Source organism: Pan paniscus, chromosome 1, assembly GCF_029289425.2.
Source record: "Pan paniscus chromosome 1, NHGRI_mPanPan1-v2.0_pri, whole genome shotgun sequence".
Taxonomy (NCBI): domain Eukaryota; kingdom Metazoa; phylum Chordata; class Mammalia; order Primates; family Hominidae; genus Pan; species Pan paniscus.
Genome location: NC_073249.2, coordinates 26,388,008 through 26,409,944, shown reverse-complemented (window position 1 = coordinate 26,409,944; position 21,937 = coordinate 26,388,008). Strand labels below are relative to the sequence as shown.

Below are 21,937 nucleotides of genomic sequence, written 5' to 3'. Positions count from 1 at the left end.
GTTTTTGATTCAAGATAAACATCTTTTAGAATTCTATAATTGTATCGAATTATATCTTGAATTGGATTAAATTATATTGTATATATAGATATACATTTATATCTATAAATGTATTGAATTCTATAATTCAATAATGTATGTAGAGAACAGAGGAAGTCAGAAAGACATGTGTCAACACTGTGTTTATGATTTATACCTATTAGCTCCCTGGTTGTCTTAAAATTGTAACTGTTTAAAGCTCATTATGAATAACCCAAGATTTATTACATTCATTTGGATAAAATGGACAATACGGTTGTTATAAATCAAAGCAAGTAAAACCTATATGCCACTAGGATTGTTTATGAATGTGTTATTTCTCTTGTTATTCAGGATCCCATTGACATGTTTGCATATATGCACATTTACTTGAACTTATCATGTAAAAATTATCAGCATTTATCAACTCTTCTGTAGTCGGCACCATGCTGAGCACTCCAGTGTCAAGGAGGAACACAGGAGAGTTCCAGTCACATAGCTCCATGAAGGTCTCGTTTCAACACCATATCCCACATGGCAACAAAAGGATATAAAAGATAAAACTAAAACGATATACCTAGTCTCAAAATCAAGACAAACATTTCTAAGGACCAGGAGGTGACCAGAAATAGAAAGTGATAAGTAGGCCTGGAACTCTGAGCCTGCCAAGCTCCTGGCCAGAAGCAGGAAGTTGCTTAACTACTCCTCAGCCACTTCTCAGGAGGTGGTAGAGCTCATGCCTGAAGGAAGGGATGGAAGGCAGGAGAATCCTTCCCCCTGCCTGATTTCCATCATTGTTAATAGACACTAAAACGTTAGCTGCCAGCTCTGCCTGGGGCTGTGGTCTTATTGTAAGCTGTGAACTAAGGGGCAAAAGTAGGATAAAAACACAGTTTAGTGACCAGAAACTGAAAAAGTTGTCTGCTGGTTCTGTAATATCCCTAATGTCGTCCTTCTAAACTATTATTCAAGGATGAGGCTGGCGCAGTGGCTCACACCTGTAATTCCAGCACATTGGGAGACCAAAATGGGAGGATTGCTTGAGCGCAGGAGTTTAAGACCAGCTGAGCAACATGGCAAAACCCTGTCTCTATAAAAAAATACAAAAAATAGCAGATATGGTGGTGTGTACCTGTAGTCCCAGCTACTCAAGAGGCTGAGGTGGAAGAATCACCCGAGCTGGATTAGTCGAGGCTACAGTGAGCCATGATTGCACTATGGCACTCCAGCCTGGGGGTCGGAGTAAGACCCTGTCTCCAAAAAACAAACAAACGAAAAGGAATGAGGGCAAAATTAAGACATTTTAACATATGTGGAATAAGAGTATAAGAGTATTTACTATTCACATAACCTTTCTAAAAGAAATACTAAATGGTGCACTCAGTAGGAAAAAATGTCCCAGAGGGAAGGTATGGTGGGCTTAGAAAATAATAGTGAAATTGATTGAAATATTAGCGATGTAAGTAGTCATTTCTTGTATTTGAAATGTGTGAACATGATTTGTTCAATTATAGCATTAATTTAATTTAACTACAAAAATAAGCTCTTAAGATACTGCAAATGTCCAATATGTCCAATAGGACCTTGTTGTTAGGTAACCAGAAGAGAGAATGACTTCTGAGTCAAAGCAGTCTAAACAGAGAAAAGGAAATTTAGGTGTACCTTGAAGAAATATGTAGGATTCAGCTTTGTCAATCTCATTGGAGGCTGTGCAGTGAAAAAGAGCAATGTGAGCAAATTGCATTTAGGTAGTGACTCATTTTGAGGGTAGTTTGGCCAGGGTTTATGTAAGAGAGTGATTGGGGAGGTTATTTTGAACCTTTTGGAATCCTTCTAGTAGGCACTGGGGTATCTGTATTGAGATAAATGAGATGGTATCCTTTTTAGCTGACTTTTTTCCAGGCAAGCCCTAGCAATTTGTCTTCTCTAAATGAGCAACATATGTATCTTTAAGAAATTCACAGTAATTGTCTTCAGGGCTTTCTCTTTTTCTTTGTAAAATGCCATATTCTCAAGTTGTGTTTTCTTTTTCTGAGGATTAGCTTAGGTAATTTGAAAGGCTCTACCTCTTTGTATTATATCAGCTTTGGTTAAAACCTGTTTTTGCTTTGTTCCTTGGTTGATCCTTAGACTGAATGAAGGCCAATTAGATATTAGTATAAAGTAAGTGATATCATAGCATCAGAGAGAATCTTCTGTAAACCAGAGCCTGCTTCCAGTTTGTATTGTCTAGAGAACAAAGGGTATCTTTGCACCAAAGAGACTGGGAGAAGTTGGTATTTACTTTGCTTCAAGTATAAAACTGTAGAGCAAGGCTTAAGGAACTCCTAAAGGAAGGGCACCTTCTAGTACCCTTCTTTTTCCTCTTTTACAGATGGAAGAAATTTTTTTTTGGCTTTTAATTTTTTTTTCTTTTTGAATCAGAGTTTTGCTCTTTTGTCCAGGCTGGATTGCAGTGGTGCAGTCATAGCTCACTGCAGCCTCAAACTCCCAGGAATTTCCTGGGATTGCTCAAACAATCCTTCTGCCTCAGCCTCCCAAATAGCTGAGCCTATAAGTGCATGCCACTACATCCAGCTAATTTTTTGTTTGTGTGTGTATTTTTTTGTAGAGACAGGGTCTTGCTATGTTGCCAAGGCTGATTTCCAACTCATGGCCTCAAGTGATCCTCCCGCCTCAGCCTCCCAGAGCACTAGAATTATTGGCATGAGCCACTGTCCCTGGCCCATTTGTTTTCATGTCAAACTGGTAATGTGCCAACATAGTAACAAGGTTTGAGGGAGGCACATCTCACACACCAGCATGAAAACCAAATCATGTTGCTTATGAACTACAAGTGGACTAGGAAGAGATTATAATGAGGGAGTGAGATGGTGGATGCCAACTTAAAGAATAGCAAGGAATCGAATATGTGGTTGCAGCAGCCAGCACTCATGTGATCTTTGACCATGGGCCGGAGGAATCTGAGTCTTGTCTCTGGAATTCCCAGAAGTACCTTATTTTTCATAAGCTCTTACTAACGTGCTTTAACCAAGTTGCTGTATGTCCAGAATTATAATGAATCTTTTGAGGTTATAAGAAAAAAAAATAAGTTGGAACTTAAAGAAGAGCCACTGTTTGCAAGAGGGCTTAATCATATCTTCATATCTCTGCAATTAATCTGTAGGTTTGCATAGAGTAGCAATTTGGACCGTTTATGTATTTTTCTCTCAATAAATTGTTTTAGAAGCTAGATTACTTTGCAGCATAAAGCACCTACTTTTTCTTCTGACTTACCTGTTACCAGTGTTGTATTTTGTCCTCTCCCCTCAGTTTCCTACTTTTCCCTCAGATTGCCTTAGCTTCTGCTTTGCTTATGTTCTTCCCACTATTTGATGTGTATGTCATACATTTATCACCTTGTTACTGCTTATGGCTGTTTTCCTTTTCCCACATTTCCTTTACAGTCTGTTACTTCCTTTCTTTTTACTTCTTTTTACTTCTGTTACTTCCTTTCTTCATTCTCTCCTCCTCTATTTCTGTTTGCCTTGGTTTCCTCATTTGTTGAAATCGTTTTCTTAAAGGGGTTTCTTAAAGGTTATAGTGAGTTGACTCATGGATTAATCAAAGTGTTTCTTTTTAACTTTATTTTATTGTCAGGCCTTATTAGCCAGCAGAATAATAAAGCCAATCATAGTATATTCTTAAGTTTGAGTAAACTTTTGTTGAACTTATTTGGTTATTTGAGGTTTCACTAAAGAATGTGAGTTAGAAAAATGGCAGAGTGATAGGGACGTGCTTTCATGTCTGAGTATTGACCTGTGATGTAATGGGAGCAAGAATGAAACATAGTTGCCATATGCAGTGATGTGATCTTGGGATATGAGACAATTTGCACTCTCAACCTGCTTGACTAGATATTTATAGCAGAAATGCTAAAATGAAAACAAAAACAAGAACTTTGTTCTTGAAAAAACTTCTAATTAGACTTTAAAGTTTTGGAATATAGTAAAAAAAATAGTGACTGGAACTTAGTAAATTAGAAAGGTTTGTTTTGATGTGAGAAGTATGGCCTGTACCCCACCTTCTTGGTACTTGGTAGTTGCTTGTATTCTCTTTAAAGATTTACCTATACAATAGTTAGAAGTGAAATATAATATTAAGACCAAATTATTTTATAGAATATTAACAAATTAAGCAAATAAATTAAGTTTTATTTTTATAGATGAGACCATTCACTTTTATATATCAAAATGCTAGCTTGCATGTGTCAATATAGAGATGTTACTGTTAGACTCAAATGATCTAGAATATGAACTTCCAAGTTAGAGTTTATTTGCAAAAGAAGTTGAATCATAAAATATCTAAATTACTTGAATTATATTTCTCTTATAATCATTCTTCTATTTGCTTAGCAATAAGATATTATCTGTGATGGGCTTCCTTTTTCTTTTTACTCTCTGCTTTTACTCCTTAACTTTTTGTCTTTAAAAAAAGTTGCAAGGTACTAGCACTAAACATTCAGTAAAGGAGTAGATAAGGCTGGGCATGGTGTCCCACGCTTGTAATACCAGTACTTTGGGAGGCCAAGATGGGAGGATCTCTTGAGACTAGGAGTTTGAGATAAGCCTCAGTAACATAGCAAGACTACATCTCTACAAAAAAAAGAAAAAAAAAAAGGAGTGAATAAAATAGGAACCTCTAAATAGTATTTATCTTTGCAATAACTTTTATAAAATTTGAGATTCAAACTCCTTATTTGATACACTCTAAATCCAAGTGGGGGTAACTTGTTTTAATTCCAAATTTGTACTTAAGTGTGGGAGTAGCTCATCTTTTTCAAATACATTCTAAATAAAAAAAAAAATGGGTAGGATCTGCTTATATAACTCATACTGTTATATGTGTTTTTTTGGTTTTTTTTTTTTTTTTTTTTTAACCCAAGCTTACATAGGTTTTCTCTAATGCTAGGTGATCTGAAGGAAATCATTAAAATCTTTGGGTTGTTTGAAATTCCTTGCCTCTCTATTTGAAGTTAGTCTGGATCAAAGGGACCAGGATTTAAGTTTTTAAAAGAAACTTTGTAAAAATAAAAACTCCTTTAGGGAGACTTATGCAAATACTCAGTTGGACTTTTCAAATATAGTACTTAAATCCAGAAATAAATGTGTATTACTATATACAAATTTAATTGCCTTCCAAAATATATTACACCAAAGGGATATTCATTTTATGCTTTGAAGTTGGGTTCAGAAAAAATTTTTTTGTGTGACCTGGTGATGTCTGTACATTGTTATTAATTTGGATTATAAGTTTTCTTTGGAACAGTTCAAGGGGCTTTGTCTTTAGAAACAAGATGATATGTTACCAGGACCTTACCTCCTTTTTCATTCTTCTTGCCTCCCTCTTTCTTTCACTCATCCTCTTGAAAAGGTTATAGTCATTTATCACTGTGAGAATAGGCACTGCAAATACTATTATGAATATGAGACCATTATCCTTCCCTTCCTCCTCCCATCCCCAGAGATATGGTGAGAGATCTTGTAAAACTTAGTTTTTGGCAATGTCAAAAGGTGTGAATAAGTTAAGATCATAGGCCAGGTGTGGTGGCTCATACCTATAATCCCAGCAATCTGAGAGGCCAAGGCAGGAGGATCTCTTGGGCCCAAGAAGTTCGAGACCAGCCTGGGCAACACAGCATGACATCATCTCTACTAAAAATTAAAAATAAAATAATTAGCCGGGAATGGTAGCCTGCCCCTGCAGTACCAGGTATTCAGGAAGCTGAGGCAGGAGGATTGGTTGAACCCAGGAGTTTGAGGCTGCAGTGAGCCATGATTGTACCACTGCAGTCCAGCTTGGGTGTCAGAGCAAGACTCTGTCATTCATTCATTCATTAAAAAGGAAGGAAGGAAAGGGAAAAAAAGATCATAATAGCAATGACTGAGCATTTTTCATATGCTCCTGGCTTTCTAAAATCTGAGTTCAGCTGTGGTTGTCCTGGACACTGTCTGAGTCGCTGTTGTCAGTGTATCAGTATCAACAGGAACCATCATTGCAAATACAGTCAGAGACTGGGAAAAGCAATTGTTTCCAAAAGTTATGCTTCTTTGATCTACATAAATGGTACATTTTAGCTTTATGCAAGATTAGGGATTATTTTAGAGATTTATGACAATTCCCATTTGTTCCTATATAGGGGATCTGAGCTTGACGCTTGATGCTGGATTTGACTAACTCCCTGCAAAGCCAGTAGGGTGTAGATGTGTATTACCAAGGCATTACACTTGGCAAAGGAAGGAATGAATGCTGCATTGCCTAATATCCCATAGGGATGGGAAGCAGGAGTGTATAACATTCCTTCAGTGTGATTGAGGGCTGTGTTGACTGTATGAGTAAGACAATGTGACTTGAAGATATTAAGTAGAGTCCATACTTAGGTCATTAGAATTCTTGGTCATTGACCTAGATATCAGGAAAGCAAATAGTGTTGGGTGATTAACCAGGGCAGATGCCTTAATTTAGAAATGCAACAAAGAACTTACTAGTTTTCATTTTTCCAGCTCCTCAACCTTTTCTTTCATCTTTCATTCTCTTGTAGTATTAGGCATGGTCGGTGACAGATCTTTGCCAAGGTCTAATACTGAATATTACTAACAGCATGGTGATAAATGTCTCTTCTGTTTCTTTTTAAGGCACAGGTTATCTTGTTGCTAACATAACTCAGAACTCTGATACCATGACCTGCTTAGTAAATAAAATACTTTCCTTCTATCAATAATTGTGTACGCTTACTTTTTGTTGTTATTGTTGCTTTGTAACCAAAGTATTAGAATGCCCCTCTCCTTTGGTGTTTCTTTGCAAATTCAGTGCCTGAACCAATACTTATCACCTATTTGTCATGGCAATTTTCATTATAAGATTAGGTAGTGAGTTGTTGTATAGAAATAGAAATATGAGAATTCACTTTAAATATTTACCCTCTTCATTTTTGTCAAAAGTATAATGATCCTGGCTTGAGTACCTGGAACAGGTTAACCTGTGGATTTTTCTTCTCTAAAATATTTAAGCTTAAAGGTGCCTCTGATGACTGCTACAGGTTTTATCTAGCCCCAGTTACAGCATTCTGAGTCTTTTGGGTGTGCCCCAACATAGTAGCATACTTTATGGCACATATATGGTCGCTTGATATGGGCATTGGGACAGCTCTCTTCTTGTGTTTACACTTCACAATACGAACTGGAGCATTTGCTGATCCACACCCAGGAGGTTCATTCTGGCTAACAGCCCAGTAAAGTCTACCATTTGGGATGGTAATGGTCAGCTAGGACTTGCCTAGGCTTTCAGCATTGGAGTTTGCAATAAATATGTGAAACATACCTTGGTCTTGAAGAGCCTGACTGTGGAGCATGCCAATCAATTGTAATGAGTTTTGTTTCAGTGTTTTTGAAATGGCATTTGCTGAGCTTAGTGACATGCTGCCCTTAAATATGTTAGGATACCCTTTTGCCTTCTATGACTTAATTGTAGTTTCCAATGTATGTCATTTATAAATATATTCTTTCAGCCAGGCCTAAGTTTTGAGCCTAACAACACATCTGTGTTGGTATATTTTCAAGGGTTTTTTAAGAGACCTAAGTAAAATATTCTAGCATATTTCTTATACTCTTAAATTCTGAATATAAATAAATATCCTTACTCCTGCCCATTTGTCATTACCTTATTTCTTATCTTTTCACAACCATCTTGCAGAATTTTATTGTTTCAGGCTGAAAGAGTGAGGGTTGTGATCAACTCAGTATACCACTGGAGGTTATAAGAGTAAACAGCAAACAGTTCTCATAAATGCAGAATGTTGGCAAACTGACAAACTGCATCTGCCGCCCAGAAGGAATGAATGCTGAGGGAATTCACGCCCCAAGCGCAGTGTTTCTTGTGATTAGGCACATTTGAAGCCTGTTAGCAGTAATGTGAACCTGTGATCAATCAAGCAGCTGACCAATCGTTATTTGCTTCTCTCTGCTCCTTCCACCCAGTAAATATGAAGGGCTGTAGAAGCTGAGGGCTGCTGCCTTTGCTCACTAGAAGCAAGGAGCTCTCTTCTTCTTCCCCGGACTTCTTCTTTAAAACAGTGTCTTTTGTTTTAAGTTTTCATTTCTGCATTTGTCCCCCTTCATTCAGTCCTGTGGTAACCGTAGTAACTGTGGCAAACTGTGGCAAGTGGCACCCAAACAGGGACGAACAGGGACAGATAGGGACAGATAGAAACTAGCAGAGACTTGCAGGGACAGGGAGGGACAGACAGGGACAGATAGGATCCTATAGGGACTTGAATGAGGAAGGTCTGCTGGAACAGAGAAAGTGAGACTGACCAGACGAACAAGAAACCCCTTTACATGTCTGCCAGCGGCAATATAAGGTCAGTGCCCTAAAGAGGTAAAGAGAACGGGAAGTTTTTGAATCAGGGTAACAAGGAAGAATTTGGCTATTTCTTTTCTCTTTTCTGTGTGGAATTTGGTTCATATTGTCCTTTTGTCATTATTTCAAAATTCGAGAGAATTTTTTGCACCACCCACAGCACCTATCAAGGGTGGTGAACAGAAGAGGGAGGATGAAAATTGCCTTGTACGGTCTTCTTTTATGGCTACAGGAAGGCTAACTTTAACTTTGGCTTTTGAGATTGCAAACGTGGACTGTAAATGTGCACTGGCACCTGTGAGATGTACAAAAAACTTGGGAGGTTTTCTCAGAGCTTGTCAAGATATGGGAACTGAGCTTCATTGCTCTACAATGTTGGTTCAAGCAATGGCCGATTTGGTAGTTGATCCAAGGGGACTAAAGTGGGAAAATGTCATAAGTGTAGAAAAATTGGACATTTCGAAAAAGAATGCTGTCAGACCTCTGGGCAGAAGGGATCTTATAACACGGTTCCCCTCTCAACAGAAAAAATGCCAGGACTTTGCCCTCATTGCAATAAGGGAAATCATTGTGCTAATCAATGCCATTCAAAATGTCATCAAAACGGCACCTCCCTGTTGGGAAATGAGAAGGGGGCCTGGACCCGGGCACCTCAAACAATGAGGACATTCCCCATCCAGGCCACAATTCTGTTTCAGGGGTGGGTCTCCAGAGGCATATTGATTCCCTCTCCCTAGGAACACCTGGAAGTGCAGTATTGGATTTCCCAGTCAGAGAACTGGTTACATTAATTGGAGGAAACAAACCCACTAAGATTCCCACTGGTATTTGGGGACCTTTGCCAACAGGATACATGGGATTAATTTTGGGCACAAGTCATCTTAACTTATAGGGCATTACTATAGTCCCAGGAGTTGTTGATTTTGATTGTGAAGGAGAAATTCAGGTAGTGGTAATGTCACAAGATCTTTGGGTTTTTGAACTGGGAAAATATATTGCTCAACTGTTGCTTATTCCCTGTAAATTGCACCCTTCTCCACGAAAGGAGAGATGAGGGAATCGAGGGATTTGGAAGTACAACTACATGGGAAGTTTATCACAACCCATAGTATCTAGTAGACCCACTTCTGCAGTGCAGATTGAAGAAAAGAAGTTGTGTGGGCTTATGGATATGGGAGCAAGAGACTGGTCTCTCATGGTGATAGATCTTGAGGATTGATTTTTTTACTGTGCTATTGCACGAGAAGAATAAACCTTGATTTGTTTTCTCTGTGCCTTCTGTTAATCAGAAAGAGCCTGCCTCTTGTTATCAATGGAAAGTTTTACCCCGGGGTAATTAACCAAAGAGGCAGAAGCTGAGATACAGCTTGTGGAGCAGATGCTTCAGCAACGGCATGCCTCCTGGCTGCAGCCACAAAAGCCTTTGCTTTTGTTTGGGTTGATTTACTAATGTGGGGATGAGGGTATGCTTGTGTTTTTATAGGAAATGTACAAACCGTGTGGGTGCCCTCAAGATGTGTGCAACCACGGAACTGGAGACTGGAGGGAGCCATGGATCCCAACCACCGGCTTGGTTCCCCCAGTAGGAGCCATAAGCCAGTTGAATTTGAATGTGAAGACTGAACGAACCACCAACCGGCAATTAAGGGCTGCACAGCCTGCAATTGCCTTTCTCAATTAATTAAAAAACAAAGGGAGAGATGGTGCAGGCCGAAAGAGTGGGGATCGTGATCAACTTAGTATACCACTGGAGGCTATATGTGTAAACAGCAAACTTTTCATAAATGCAGAATGTTGGCAAACTGACAAACTGCATCTGCCGCCCAGAAGGAATGCTGAGGGAAGTCACGCCCCGAGCGCAGTGTTTCTTGTGATTAGGCACATTGAAGCCTGTTAGCAATAATGTGAACCTGTGATCAATCAAACAGCTGACCAATCGTTATCTGCTCCTCCCTGCTCTGTCTACCCAGTAAATATGAAGGGCTGTAGAAGCTCAGGGCTGCTGCCTTTGCTCACTAGAAGCAGGGAGCCCTCTTCTTCCCCTGATCTCTTCTTTAAAACAGTTGCTTTTGTTTTAAGTGTTCATTTCTGCATCTGTCCCCCTTCGTTCAGTCCTGTGGTAACCGTAGTAACTGTGGCAAACCACAGCATTTTATTTCATATAAACAAATTTCTGAAGCTAGATATAGCATGACATAATTTTGAACTGTTTGAACTTCTGAATAACTAATGCACGTGTTTTCAACATATAAAACAACTCCCTCTACATTAGTGAAATATCTAACCCTACTAGCCCTAATGTTTTCTACGTTAGAGCTTGGGTAGCTTAAGGTTCTTTCCTTGCCAAAAATATTACCACATATTACAGAAAGTTTAAATAAAATGGGATTTGAATTTTCATTTTCCTTTTTCCATACAACTTCATTTTATTTTTGGGAATGTGATGTGTCATTTTCTTAATGTTGCTGTAATCTAAGTTATACTTAATCTAAGCCTTTAGCAATGATGACAGGTGTTTGTATGCAGGTGATATTTATATTCCTACGGAGTCTAACTTTTGGAAAATTAATTTGCATGTATTTTTATTTCATGACATACAGTAAAGGTAACCTTCTCCATAAATGTTTGATGTCTTACAGAAAATTTCAGTGTATTAGTTATAACCTCTCTTAATCTATGCATACCACATGCATGTAGATTCATTTAGAGTTTGGGAACAAAATACAACTGAAACTGTTAGAGAGAATGTTCTGATTAGACTCTTCAAGACATAGTGGTCTTCATTCAAGGAGTAAATCTCCTGCCAAGAGTTTCTATCATAAAAGTAAAATATTACATTTTGAAATGCTGTATCACAAACCAAAAATATTTTGGAAACTCTCCAGAGCCCATGGATTTATTGTGATTTGCTTTTAAATCATAGTGCAGCACAGATTATATATTTAGATGATCTACAGTCTACTTATTTTGTTATGGCTGAAGTGATTCAGCTTGTTTTTGATATAAAACTATCAAATATGAGCCTTCTGTCCTCTAAAACATAACACTATACTTTGTGTGGGAGAAAAACTCTTGTTAAAGACAAAATGTTCCCTTGAATTCCAGTGTGAAATCTGTAATAAACTAACCTGCTTGAGTTAGTTTTCACATTTAAAAACTTTTCTTAATAGTAATTTTTTGGTTACGTTAAGGAGGGTTGGAATTTTGCCTATTTTTTTAGCATTAGTCAGACTTTTTTCTTCACAGAAAAATGAAAAACTACGTTTTCTCTGAAATTTAATGATCTCTATGGTTTTTGCTTTAAAATATGTACCCCAGTTTCTGATCACTATTAAAATTTTTGATAGTATATAAATTAATATTAAGTAAATTTCATTCTAGATGACCAAAATGCTTGCTGTATAGTGATAAAATGCATACGGTTTTCTAGTCTATAATCAAATGAAGCAAAGATCATAATAAATAAAAACTAAGATTTCCCAGATTCACTTATTTCTAAGACACTTTATCACAGAAATCATATTTGCTACTATAAGATTAATTGGGCCGGGCACAGTGGCTCACGTCTGTAATCCCAGCACTTTGGGAGGCCAAGGCGGGCAGATCTCCTGAGCTCAGGAGTTCGAGACCACCCTGGGCAACATGGTGAAACACCCTGTCTCTACTAAAAATACAAAAATTAGCCGGATGTGGTGCATGCCTGTAGTCCCAGCTACTCGGGAGGCTGAGGCACGAGAATCACTTGAGCCCTGGAGGCGGAGGTTGCAGTGAGCCGTGATCATGCCACTGCATTCCAGCTTGGGCTAAAGAGTGAGACTCCATCTCAAAAAACAAAAAAGAAAAAAGTAATTGGCAATTAAGCTACAGACTTATACTTAATGACTCACTATAAGTGAAAACTCTTATTTTTTTTTCCTTGTTTAAAAATATTTCTGTCAATGCTATGGGAAAATTCTACCTTCAAAACAAAAAATAAAATTATAAAAACTACCCAAGAATATGCTTGCATGTTAGCTTCTGGAGCAACCTCTACTGAGAAAAGGGTGAAAGCTAATTACTATCATTCCTTATTATTCAGTAGCAGTTTAGTATTCAGAATTTAAAAGCTGAGAATAGTGCAATATATTGTGGGGCCCATATAAATCAGCAGTAAAATAGGATTTTGTATGCTGAATATTAATTTGCAGGCTACATTTCAATACTGTATTCTGCTTAATAAAGGATATATGTAATAACAAGTTATAAAATGTCATTTGTTCAATAAACATTTGTCAAGTATAAATATTTGACCTAGTACATGGTATAATATACTTTATATCCCTTCTTAAGGGGTATAAAAATGATTATAATAGAACCTGTGCCTTTACATATAGATTAAGAGGGTAAAAGAGATATATAAATGACCACAATAAAAAAAGACATGTGCTAAGTACCATGAGGGATCTCAGGTCATGTATGTAACTTAGAAAGAGAGAATTTCTGGCTTAGGTAATCAGAGAAGGTTTCATGTTGTTTGCTGTGTGTTGTGAAGAATGGATGGGATTATGGAAGTTGGAAATGTGAACAAAGGCCATTGCTGGTAGAAAGACTAGCACAAGCACTGAGGGTGTGAGGGTGTGTGTGAAAGCTTGTTTGGAGTAAAGCAAATTCTGTTTGGCAAGGGCAGTGAGTGGGAGGGGAAAGAGCCCAGATAATGGAGAATCTTGTGTCCCAGCTAAGATGTTTAAACTAGTGGGGGAGCCGTGAGTGTTTTTTTGGACTGAAGAGCAGCTTGATCAGATCTATCTCTTATATGATGTATCGAGAAGTTCTATGTTGCTTAGATAAGGTAGAAAAGTAGGAGACCATAGATAGGGTCACATCTATTAGGCTGTTGTAGTAATTCAAGGGAAAGTTAATCTAAGAAAGTAGCAGAGGAAATGGAAAGGATGGGTATATGTGACAATGGCTAGGACTTGGGAATGAATGAACAAGGGTATACAGGGTGTAAAGGTCAAAGATGACTCCTGCCCTAGCTCAGGATGCAGCACAGATCTGGTGTTCAATAAATACATATTTAAGTGAAAATTTTGGGCTTAAATGACTGAAAGGGTGGACAGAAGTAGGAAAATCAAGAAGTTGTTTGAGGATGATAAGATCATTTGTATTTTAAATTGAGTTTGAGCTGCTGGCAGGATATATACATTGAAATGTCCTTAGAGAGTAGAAGCTGCAGAAATGGAACTTATAATAGAAATTGGAGTGTGACAATATAGGCAGGAAACATAAAGCAGAAAGTTCAAAGGAAAAGACCATTGGATATTGCTCAAGATTTAGAATAACAGAATTAAGAAGATCTGCCAAGAAAATGGAATAGAGGTTAAAGAGATAGAGAATGTTAGGATAATGGAAACTAAGTAAAGAGAAAAGAATATTTACCAACAAAGTTGGTAAATGAAGAAATGTAAAGAAAATGAATATTGAGAAAGGACCACTGGGTTTCATTTTTGAAGAAACAGTTTTATTAGATGGTAGGTAAGATTGTAGGACGTGAAGGAACGAGATGGGGTTAAAACTTGAGTATTGTCTGGCAAAGGAAAGGAAAAGATAGGTAAGTAGCCTGAGGACTAGCAGGCCAAGGGGAGGAATTTTTCAGGCTAGGGGAAAACTAAATATTTTTTGTAAGTAATTAACAACTTGACAAAGATGGAAAAATGAAGATGGACTTGGGGAGGCAGAATGAGACAGAGTAAAGAGACATGGTGGTCAAGATTGAGAGTACCTGTGTCCAGTAAGACTGTCTGTAGTGATGAAAATATTCTCTATTTGCACTGCCCAATTCAGAAGCCGTGAACTGCATATGACTCTTGAGCATTTGAAATGTGACGCCTTGTGCAACTGGAACACTGAGATTTTTAAATTTCATTTAATATGAATCAATTTAAAATTAAGTCACCACATGTGGCTTGTGGCTACCTTATTGGGGAGCAAAGATACAGTGGATAAATACAGTAATTAATAGCAGGAAAGAGGGTCGGACACTGAGAGATAAGGGACAAGTTCCAGAAAAAGTTTGAAGTACAGGTGGTGGTGTTTAAAGGAACTCATAGTCAAATAGTTTCATTCTTTCCCATAAAATAGGTGGCATCATTTGCTGAGAAGGTTAAGGTAGGGAGCATGAGAAAGATTTCCAGCCATGCTTGTGGAGATTTCCAGTGGAGAATCTATGATAGATGAGATGAATCACAGCCGCATTGTAAGCCCTCTGGAGTTGAGAGTGTGCATTTGTTTTAAGTCTCTGCTTCCTTGTCTGGTGACTTTTTTCGGTAACATTTCTAAACCTAAGAGAGAAAGGAAAAAAAGAAGGGCAGGGAGAGCAAGTTTAGTGGAGCTCTTTGAAAGGCTGGAATGCTGGTGAAGTAAATAAATGCTGACGATGAGCTCTTAACTAAGCACAAAGCAAGTAAAAATAGGAAAGGACATGGATAAAGACTGTAGAGCCACGAGGTCATAAGGGTGAAGATGTAAGACTATGGAAGACCAGCAAGGCCATAAAATTTTCCGTTGTAAAAATTGCAGATTTTAGAGGTAGAATTTTCACCAGGAAATGAGATAAGAAAGAAGAAATGTCTGTCGTTGGGTAAGAGGAATATGTAAGACAGATGTACATATTTCCAAATTGTTGAGGAGGAATTTCAGCATCCCTTGAATTTTTTTTTGTTTTCCTGCAATTTGCTTGCAATATTGTCTTTGCTCCAGACTTGCTAATTCAACTTTGAATGCATGGTCTTTTCTTAAATAATCCAGGTTTGAGTAGTAAAATTGGGATTTATCTTATCTATTTGCAGTGATATCCAAATTCATAAAAACTGAATTCAGAGCCAGCAGGGACCTATGAGATCATCTCATCTAGTGTTTGGATTTTGTAGATAAGGAGACTGTAACCTCTTGATTCAGTGATGAGTTCAAGGTTACATAGCCAGTGAGTGGTAGAGCTGAGACTAACTTCAAGTCTTCAGTGATTCCCTGCACTGGGCTATGACTTGGGCAGCATAATGCTCTGGTCTGAAGTTTTCAGTGGGTATGGAACTATTTGTACTCTGGAAACATCAAAATCCAATATAGAATATTATCTTCAGAACTTTGGTATGATTAGTTTTTCTGAACTTGTACTTCCAAATTACTAAACTATTAATTTGACCATACTGAAAGAAAAATCTTGCTGAAGCAGTATCTACAATGTACCACAGTTTACTTGTTCATAACTGTTTGACACTTAATGCTAAGAAAAAAGATAAATAGACAAGACTTTTAAATGTTAATAAATGTAACAGAATCCGGAATTGCATTTTTGACTAGGTGCAGCTGGGAAAGAGTTTGTTAATCAGCAGCTGTTTTATCACTTTTCTAAAAGTACCAAGTGTTGTGCCTCTCCTGCAGGCTCTAGTCTCTTTTTCCCTCCCCCATGCCCTTGTCTTCCTAATAATGAAGAAAGATACCTAAATAGTATGATCTACGACAAAAAGGATACTGTTTTCAGAAAATATTAGAACATCATAAGGTCACTAGTACTTTTCTTTTCACTCTGAATAATATATTGAGAAACATATTGAAGTAATTGGGGATAATATTTATTTATAAAATAATTATGTGTCCCATGTGACAATACCAAAAGTGTACTTTAGCTTGTCTATTTTTACATGGACCCCAAATGTTTAAATGAAGTGATTAGACATACAAATCTGTAATTTTGATAAAAATATAAATAAGAATTTACAAGTTTCTGAGTTAGAGAATACAGGTCTTTGGTTTTTGTGACACTATATTTAATTTAAGGGATTTCTTTATAGGATCAACAACTCTAGAACCTTTGTTTGCATTTCTTGAAAGGAAAAGCACAGTGAAATAGGATTAGCTGCTTTAATAAAGTGAACCAAAATACTGTTCAGATGATCAAAGAGTGTTAAAATACCTTCATTTTTATTTTAATTCTTTAATTCCATTTTGTCATGGGAATTTTTGGTATTACAGCATTTGGCATACATATGACATGAAATCAGCATACCCTAAGATTTTAGGGATTGACTCCTTTAATATATTTCCTCAAGTAAATATTTCACTCTTCCTTTTCCCTGTCCTTTTCCTTCCAAGATTGGCTCTGTTTTAGGTGAATTAGGAGATACAGAGATGAAAGTTACCTTTCCTACCCTCTAGGAGCTCAAACATACAGTGGTTCTCAAAATGTGGGTCCCAGAACAGCAGCAGCGGCAGCATCCTGAGGACTTACTAGAAAAGCAAATTCTCAAGCCCTACCCCAGACCTTCAGAATCAGAATTCTGGGGGATGGGACTCAGGAATCTCTGTTTTCATCAGCCCTCCAGGGAATCCTCATGCACACTCAAGTTAAGAACCACTGGTCTAATGACTGGAACTTTATACCTTCCTTATTTTTGAAATTGGGATATAAGTCACATCCGAAAAAATTCACCATTTTAAAGTAAACATTTCAGTGGTTTTTAGTGTATTCACAGGACTGTGCAAACATCACCATTATCTAATTCTATAACATTTTCACCATCCAAAAATAAACTCCATACCTATTAGCAGTCACTCCCCATCCTCTGTCTCCACCCCTCAGCCCCCAGCAACCACTAACCTACATTTTGTCTCTATGGATTTGCCTCTGCTGGATATTTCATATAAATGGAATCATAAAATATGTGGCCTTTTGTTTCTTTCACTTAACGCAGTGTTTTCAAGGTTCATCCATGTTGTAGCATGTATCAGTGCTTCATTTTTATGGCTGAATAATATTCCATTGTATAGATGTACATATGTTGTTTATCCACTCATCAGTTAATGGATATTTAGGTTGTTTTTACTTTTGGCAGTTATGAATAAGGCACTATGAATATTCATGTACAGGTTTTTGTATGAACATATTTTCTGTCTGGTATATACAGTCAGTTCTCATTATTTGTGGTAGTTTTGTTCCTGAAGTCACTGCAAACACTGAATTAGTGAATACTGAATTACTGGTTCTAGGAGAAATACAGGATTAGGTTCCTGTAAGACTCTGGTCACATTTTCATCAGTTGATCAATATATAACCTTGTTTTATGTGTGTTTCTTTTTAAAGATATATTTATTGCTGATTCATTAACATTGAGTGCATGCCTAACAGCGCCATAACTCATGCCTGAACAAAGCGGCTTACCTAACCAGGTATATTTTCTGTGTGTGACAAGGCCTGTCACAGCCTTCTTGCACTTAGAGTAGGCAGCACTTCAGCATTACACTTGGGGGCTATTTGAAACAGTGAACTCACCAAAAAAAAAAGCACAAAATGTGAAAAACGTGGCACTAAATCGACCGCAAAAGGGAGACTTGTTTACAGTATGAGAGCCAAACACAAGAGGGTAGTCTTGTTTGAGTGACTCACGTTTTTCACCGCTCTGCCAATTCACATGTCTGAATGACTGTGAAAGCACCATGAGGATTATTTGGGGGTTACAAATAATTTATAGTGAATAATCATATTTGCAAATACAGAATCCACAAATAATGAGGATCAACTGTACTGAGAGTGTAGTTGCTGGGTCATATGGTAGTTCTATGTTTAATATTTTGAGGAATTACCAAGCTATTTTTTTTTTTTTTTTGCAGAAGCTAAAGCATGTTACATTCCCGCTAGCAGTGTTTAAGGATTCCAATTTCTCCATGTCCTTGACAACACTTGTTATTTTCTGTTTGTTTGAAACAGAATGGTGGATGTGAAGTGGTATCTAATAAGATACCACTTATAAGTGGTTTTGATTTGTATTTCCCTAAATCACTAATGACGTTGAACATCTTTTCATGTGCATATTGGCCATTTGTATTTCTTCGTTAGAGATGTGTCTGTTCAAACACTTTACCTCTTTTAAATTGGATTATTTGTCCTTTTATTGTTGAGTTGTAAGAGCTTTTAAATATATATTCTGAATACTAGACTCTTAGATATATGATGTGCAAATATTTTCTCCCATTCTGTGAGTGTTTTCATTTTCTTGATAATGTCTTTTGATCTTCAAAAGTTTATTTTGATGAAGTCCAATTTTATCTTTTTTCTTTGTTTATGCTTTTGAAATTTTTGAAACTACTGTCCTCATATAGTTAGTACATCCTGCTACAAGAATTGCATACACATTTTTATTACCAAAGTCATGAAGAGTTAGATTTCACGGTTTCAATAAATTATAACTTATTTGCTAAGGGATGTCATTTGTAAATTTAAAGCATTTGTTTGTAGTATTTAAGAGATTTTTATGTTGTGGTTGTGGGATTTTAAATACTGGCATCATGAGGGCCATATGTTTATAAAAAGCAGTGTCAAATTTATTTAACAAACTGCTGTTTTTGTTTGGAAAATTGCAGAAAAACACTTAAAACTACTCTAACATTTTAAAAGAAGATTCTACCTCTTTTTAAAACCATGAACTTTCTGTCCTAAAAGTAGGATCTTGAGCCATTTTGTGAAAGAACACAAGAATCCCTGGAACTTGGAAATAAATGCAGATTGGTGTTTATTTGTGTTATTTTAAATGTAGTAGCACTGTGTGTTAGAAAACTGAATCTGTAACACTTAAGTCAGGCTAAGCAAGCAAATAATATCAGCTAACATGGCTTTAATCTACTAAGTAACTTAAAATCCAAAAGATCAAAGGAAGTTATAACTAAAAACAGTCCTTCATGCAGTTTCCCTGTGGAAGCAGGAAAAGGCTAGAAATTACATGTCACCTTCATATCCTGGCTTGCTGACCTTGTGCTCAGATCAAGCCCCTCTGTATGCCAGCTGTTACCATTATTAAGACCTTGCCCCAAGGGGTTAAGTAGGAGAAAAACTCTCCTGTCCTATTGGAGAGCAAACACTGAAAGTTCCAGCCCCTAACATGCCTAATTCAAAGCAATCTGCATGTGCTTGTCATTCAGTCTGTCCTGCCGCTCTGTGGAGCTGCGCCTGCCAACTCATTGCTTTCTGCTGTGCTGTGATCCTGCAGTCAGTTGCCGCTGTTGCTACTGCAATCATTTGCACCAAACTGAGCCAGAGAAGTTCCCTCTTTTAACATAAAGGTAATACATTTCTCTTGCTGTGTGAATATGTGTGTGAGAAATGTGTGTGAATTTGTTATTTTAGGAGAATGTATTTAACAACTGAACTTTATTTCTAGGATTGTACTTCAAATTCCAGCTCACTGTTTTGTTTTTTTTTTCAGTGTAAACTTTGAACGGCATTTGGCATTTTAACACATTAAAATCTTGTGAAGTTTATTTAAATTGTAGTCTAGCACAGTAAGGTAAGGCCAGCCATTTCTTAAGTTTATTAAAATGTCATGTCTTTGTGAAGTTGGAAGGAAACCTAAGCTTTAAGGAAGTTTGTTGTTTTACACTTTGAGATTCTTATTTAACTACTATCTAAAACAAAATTTTGAAAATATGTGCTTGCCATTACCAGGTGACAGAAAAATAAATGTAGAGTTGTAGGAATCACATTAGTCACTTTTGTGAATTAAATATTATAAGAAAATAGAAAATTATTAGCATCTTCCCTCCTATAAAGAGATTAGTTTGGTGAAGATACCCTCTTGTGAACTAAACTTCAACAGCAAGTAATTCTTATCAGAGTTCATTTCAGATACACAGCTTGGTACAGGCCTTCAAGCTATATTTTAGTTGTTTAAATGTTTCATGCATTACATGGTAACTACAATAGTGACTGCATATGATTGGATTTACTACTTAAAGTACAATTCAAAATATATTTGCTGTATTCACTTTTGCTTAAAATGAGAATGGATAATTTATTTGCAACTGGTGGAAAAATTCAAATTAGTTTAATGTGAAATATGTTTATGTTTGGTGTAAAATATACATTAAAAAATTAAACAGAGAAATTTAGTGAAAACTGAGATATTTCATGCACATCACTGACCATAAATGCCTTTATTCAATGATAATGCAAGAAATAGAAAACATACTTTACAATTTGTTAAAAAAATTTTACAAATAGGTATTCTTGTTGAACGAAGAAGAAGGAAATGTGTCCTTTTTACCCACAAGAAGATTATTTTAGATCATAATATTTATAATTAAGAAAATTACAGTTCCCTTTGTTGGCTGGGAAATCACTAAGCTGTGTAAATAAGCTCTAAATTTATGAGTGTTTCACTTGCAGGTAGTGGGTTTTCTGCTTCCCATGGTTTTAATATCTGGCGACACATTTCTACTTTCTAAAATGTTAAAACATTTTGCATTCTTTCATGTATTTTTTAGTCTTGCATCTCCAATAGATTATCTTAGATTGCTTTCATTGCCAACGTATCAAATATTGGGATATTTTATTGATTTTACTTTAGTTAGGACTTTTTAGTATTAAAAAAGATATTTTTATGTATCTTCTGTGCTTCATATAGCTCACATCTTAGACCTCAGTTTTGGACTTGTGATCATGAACTATTTGCATTGATTATGAAAAAATGTGTAATGTTTTAAGTGTCTGAAATAATTGACCTACAAAGTAGTTTAGAAAATACATGTTTACCTTAATTCAGTCTGGGAAATATGTATTATAAAGTGGATTCATCCAAAATTTAAATCTAGTCTCACTTGCCTTGCAGTTTATATTGAACCAGTGGAGCCTTTTGGGGAAATCTGCTTTTCAGTGTTTGCTATGCATCACTTCTTTACCTTCTGTTCTAACTGCTTTGAGTTCTGGGACTGGATCTGAGCATTTTTGCTGTATGATTCTTATAACTCAGTGTGGATGATGGACAGCCTTGACATACAGATGATATGAACATTTCCTATTTTTGAAAAAATACAATTCCTGATTACATTCTGACACAGGAAGCAAAACTGAGTTGTTTTAGGATCAAGACATATGAGCTCCTTAGCCTGTCAGCCTTTTGGAAAAAATATAAGACAGAGCAACTAAAAAAAATTAGAAAAGCTAGACTTGGAGAAGGTGGTGGCTTTTTGTTCTCTCCATCTTAATTTCTATTCTCTTATTTTAATCAGTATTAAACAGGCTTATGTATTACAGGCTCATATTTAGATTCCAAGAAAACTGTATAAGGAAGATAGTAGGTGCTTACCAAAATGATTGCTAAATAAGGACATTTAACTGAAAAATATGATTTAATTATTTTTGTAAGCAAACAAGAATCCCACACAATAGTAAATGTAATTTCAGTTCATCTAATATATACAAGAAAGCAAACAGCAGAATTCATAAGCATTTATAGTAATAATTTAAGGAATAGAGAAAGATTTATAAAAGTTGCACCCAGGCCCTTATTAAGACTTAATTTACTGATTCAATTCAAGTAAGAATAAAGTCTTTATAAATTTGATGTTTTTCTAAGCTTGAAGCAAATCTCAGAGTTCTCTTTAACTGTGTTTTATACAAATACCTTGAGTGATGTTTCCCAAGTTGCTCAGTAGACTAAAGGATACTCATAAGACATTATTTGCTGGACTCTGCAGGGAAGAACCCATCTGGGGA

The 21,937-nt window shown here is 36.6% G+C and overlaps 1 protein-coding gene and 1 non-coding gene across 9 annotated transcripts in view; one reads left to right on the top strand and one right to left on the bottom strand.

The window, feature by feature from the left end:
* DISP1 (dispatched RND transporter family member 1) overlaps positions 1-21,937 on the top strand; it is a 190,993-nt gene that overhangs the window by 93,869 nt on the left and 75,187 nt on the right. The gene's annotated exons all lie outside the window — the stretch shown is intronic.
* Positions 2,757-2,860, bottom strand: LOC112438696 (small nucleolar RNA U13). Its single transcript, XR_003027071.1, has one exon. It is a non-coding gene; the product is annotated as a small nucleolar RNA U13 (small nucleolar RNA).